Source organism: Myotis yumanensis, unplaced genomic scaffold (assembly GCF_028538775.1).
Source record: "Myotis yumanensis isolate MYYU_CA2020_CCGP unplaced genomic scaffold, mMyoYum1.0.hap1 SCAF_2, whole genome shotgun sequence".
NCBI classification, from domain to species: Eukaryota; Metazoa; Chordata; class Mammalia; order Chiroptera; family Vespertilionidae; genus Myotis; species Myotis yumanensis.
In genome coordinates, this window is record NW_027223753.1 from 138,089,057 (window position 1) to 138,094,090 (window position 5,034).

Genomic DNA, 5,034 nt, shown 5'->3' on the forward strand with positions numbered 1-5,034 from the left:
ATTTAAAATATTGAAAGACAGAAACCATCAGTCAAAGATAATACACCCAGCAAAGATATCATTTATTTATTTATTTATTTATTTATTTATTTATTTATTTATTTTTATTGATTTCAGAGAGGGAGGGAGAGGGAGAGAAAGAGACATCAATGATGAGAATCATTGATTGGCTGCCTCCTGCACACCCGCTATTGGGAATCAGCCCGCAACCCAGGCACGTGCCCTTGACTGGAATTGAACCTGGGACCCTTCAGTCTGCAGACCAAGAGCCAAACCAGCCAGGGCAATATATCCTTTAGATATGAAGGAGAAATAAAGGCTTTCCCAGACAAATAAAAGCTAAGAGCATTTACCACCAAGAGACCTTCATTACAAGAATTGTTAAAAGGAGCTCTTCTACTGGAAACAAAGACAAAAATATTTAAAGCTTTGTGTAAGATGGCTTACAGACAGAAGCAGAAAACTATAAGTTTTTTCAGAATATGATATTAAGTAGTTATACCAAAGGTCTGAGGGAAAGGGCATTAAAAATAATTATAACTGTCTATGATCCTTTTTAGTCAAGTGTCCAAAACTTGATATTTTTAAACAAATTTCCCCAAATCAAATTCTAAATGAAGAAATAAAACTGTTACTATTTGCAGATGACATGCTCCTATATATAGAAAACCCTAAAGACTCTACCAAAAACTATCCTATATAATAAAAGGCTAATATGCAAATAGACCAAACACGGAACAACCAAACCGAACAACTGGTAGCTATGACATGCACTGACCACCAGGGGGCACGTGCGGAACATGGCAGGCATCAGCAGCAGGCGGCAGAGAGCGGAACATGGCAGGCATCGGCCACAACTAGATTATAGAGCAGGTGAGCGGGTGTGCCAGACCAAGGCGGAGTGCTCGTCACTGTCATCAAGGCGAGCCTCTGGTGGTTACTGAAAATTCTTCGCTTCCGTGCACCGCAGTCCCACCCGGCGCTTGCACCTGCTGCTGGCGCCAGCTCCACTCGCATCTGCTGCCGGCACTGAAGCCGCCGCTCACACCCACTGCCGGTGCCCAGCGGTGGCCCCGATCATTCAGCGCCATAAGTGGGTGCAAGTGGTGGCTGCCGGCCCCGATCGCCCCTCAGGGATTCTCCACCTCCCCCTGCTCCTGAGGGGTGATCGGGGCCAGCAGCCACCTCTGGCAGCTGCTGCCAGCGCTGGTCCCACTCACACCCACAGCTGGTGCCAGAGCTGCTGCTCGCACCTGCTGCCGGTGCCTGGCACCGGTCCCAATCACTCAGCATCATCAGCGGTGCAAGCAGAGCCAGTGCCATCAGCGTGTGGGGGCGGTGGGAGCGAGACTGCCAGTGGACAGCGGACTGGAGGCTGTGGTGGGAGGGGCCGGGTGGGGGCACAAAGGATGGGCCAAGACCTGCCCCTGTGCCCACCGCAGCCTTGATGTGCATGAATTCGTGCACTGGGCCCCTAGTTAGAAATAATAAACAAGTACAATAAAGTTACAGGATACAAAATCAATATGCAAAAATCCACTGTGTTCCTATATACTAACAATAAAATATCAAAAAGAGAAATGAAGGAAACAATCCTATTAACAATTGCAACAAAAAGAATAAAATACCTAGTAATAAATTTAACAAAGGAGGTGAGGACCTGTATACTGAAAAGTATAAGACACTGTTGAAAGAAATTGAAGAATACACAGAAATGTGAAGATATTTTGTGTTCATGGACTGGAAAAATTAATATTAAAAAGGCCATCTTACTTAAAGCAGTTTACAGATTTAATGCAATCCCCATCAAAATCCCAATGGCATTTTTTCACAGAAACGGAACAAAAAAAATACTCAAATTTGGATGGAAGCGCAAAAGACCCCAAATACCCAAAGTAATCCTGAGAAAAAAATATAAAGCCAGAGGCATCATACTCCCTGACTTCAAATTATACTATAAAACTACAGTAATCAAAACAGTATGATTTTGGCAAAACACAGGTTTATGGACAGAATTGAGAGTCCAGAAATAAACCCACACACACATATGGGCAGCTAATTTTCAACAAAGGAGCCAAAAACATACAATGGAGAAAGGAAAGTTTCTTCAATAAATGGTGTTGGGAAAACTAGAAAGCCACATTTAAAAGAATGAAACTAGACTGCTGTCTAACACCAAATAGATTAAAGATTAAATATAAGACCTGAAACAATAAAATACATAGAAAAAAACATAGGCACTAAACTTACGGACCATGGTCTCAGAGGAGTTTTTTGTAAACCCGTTCACAAAGGCAAGGGAGGTAAAAGCAAAAATTAAGAATAGAGCTACCATATGACCCAGAAATTCCTCTTCTGGGTATACTAGTATAGCTGAAAATTTTGAAAACACTTACTTGTAAAGATGTACGTACCTCTATGTTCACTGCAGCATTAGTCACATAGCTAGCACATGGAAACAACTTAAGTTTCCTTCTTTGGATGACTGAATAAAGAAGATGTGGTACATCAAGTGTCCAGCTGTCGGGTTGGCTGTTCAATCAAAGCGTAATATGCTAATGATATGCTAAGGCTGTTCAATCGCTCACTATGACATGCACTGACCACCAGGCGGCAGATGCTCCAACTGGTAGGTTAGCTTGCTGCTGGGGTCCAGCCGATTGATTGAGCGAGATGGGCCGGACACACCCTGGAGCCCTCCCACAATCCCTCCCCAGCTGGCCAACCTCCTGCATCTCTCCCCAGCCCTGATTGCGCCCCGGTGGGGTCTCTTGGCCTGGCCTGTGCCCGCTCGCAATCCAGGATCCCTACGGGGATATTGGAGAGCCAATTTCAGCCCAATCCCACAGGCCAGGCCAAGGGACCCCACTGGTGCACAAATTCATGCACCGGGCCTCTAGTATTATAATGAAATACTACTCAGCCATATAAAAGAAGAAACATTGTCATTTGTGATAACATGGATGGATCATGAGAGTATTATACTAAATGAAATAATTCAGAAAAGGAGAACTGTATGATTTCACTTATACTTGTGGGATATAAAACAAAAGGAACAAATGAACAAAAGAAAAGCTCAAAGATACAGACACCAGAATGGGGGTTACCAGAAGGAAAGAAGGGTAGAGGACAAAGAGGGTACAGGGGTCAAGTATAGACTATACAGACGTCATTGTATAGATTCATACCCGAAACTTATGTAATGTTATTATCAACCCATGTAACCCCAATAAATTTAATTTTTAAAAAGTTTAAAAGATGGATGGGAAAAGATACATGATAATACTAATCAAAAGAAAACTGGAGTGGCATAATTAATATCAAAGTCATTGTAGTGCAAAAAATAATACAGAGCTGTATCATACTGGGAAAAGGCTCAATTCATCGAGATGCTATAACAAATCTAGTAATTTATGCACTTAATAACAAAGCTTCCATATGACATGCAGTCCCAGATTTTGCTGAGGAACTGAGATCCCAGGAGCCGTCTCCCAGCCCTGGCCTGCAGGAGGGGGATGGAGAGGTGGCCCTGGTGCTTCTGGGCAGGCCCTCACCAGACGCCATGGGCCTGTGCAGCAGCCGCCGCCCCCTGTGGCTGGGGCACGGAGGCCTGGGCCCAGTGCCCTCCTAGAGGCCTGCCAGCACCAACACCACCCTTGCCCCAAGTTTTTTAATCTGGGTGTTAGCATTTTAGAGACCCCTCAGGAGTTCTGGCCACAGACTAACTGCCCCTTCCCCAGCTGGGACCTCTTGGCAAGACTGTAACTAGTGATGTTTTTACAACCAAAGACTCTATTTTGTGGTTTAAGGAAAATAAAATTGACTGCATTTAAAAAAAAAATAACAAAGCTTCCAAATGCATGAAGATATTGCTTCTTGGCCTTTTGGCCAAGATCAAGTGTAGAATACATGAAGACGAAAGTGTAATGATAAACAGACAAATCCACAATTATCAACGCCCCTCTGTTAACAACTTAATGAAATATCAGACAGAAAATCAGTAGAGATATAGAAGACTTACAAACACTATCAACCAATGTGACCTAGTTGACATTTATAGAGCACTCTGCCAAACAACTTGCAGAATACATTCTTTTCAACTGCACATGGAACATTTATTAAAAGAGATCATACTCTGAGCTATAAAACAAGCCTCAATATATTTAAAAGAATTCAAATTACACAGGGTATGTTATCTGGCCACAGTGGAATCAAATTAGAAATCAGTAACAATGATGTGGAAAATCCCCAAATATTTAGAAATGAAATAACTACAAAATCACTGTTGGCTTATAGGAAAAATATCAAAAGAGAAATTAGATAATATTTTAAACTGGATGAAAATAAAAATACGACATATCTAAGGTTGAGGATGCAACTAAAGCAATACTTAGAGGAAATTTTATAACACTAAACACCTATTGGAAAGAAGGAAAAATCTCCAATCAGTGACTCTCACCAACCAGTTTAAGAAAATTTTGCAAAAGAGCAAATGAAATCTAAAGCAAGCAGAAAAAAAAGATCAGAAATAAAATCAAATTATAAAAACAGATAATCAATGGAACCAAAAGCTTGTTCTCTGAAAAGATCAATAAAACTTATAAACCTCTAGCCAGAATAATTGATATTAGGAAACAGGATGCAAACAAATTACCACGCAGTTCTCCTAGACCAGTGGTCGGCAAACTGTGGCTCGCGAGCCACATGCTGCTCTTTGGCTCTTTGAGTGTGGCTCTTACACAAAATACCATGTGTGGGTGCACACGTACAGTGCGATTGAAACTTCGTGGCCCATGCGCAAAAGTCAGTATTTTGTGGAAGAGCCACACTCAAGGGGCCAAAGAGCCGCATGTGGCTCGCGAGCCGCAGTTTGCCGACCACTGTCCTAGACTACTGAAGGGGAGTGAATATTTCCCAAGTCATTATATGAGGCTAGCAGACCCTGAGACCTAAATCTGATATAAGTATTACAAGAAAATAAACAAACAAACCACTATAGACAAATATCTCTTATAAACATCGGTGTAAATTTTT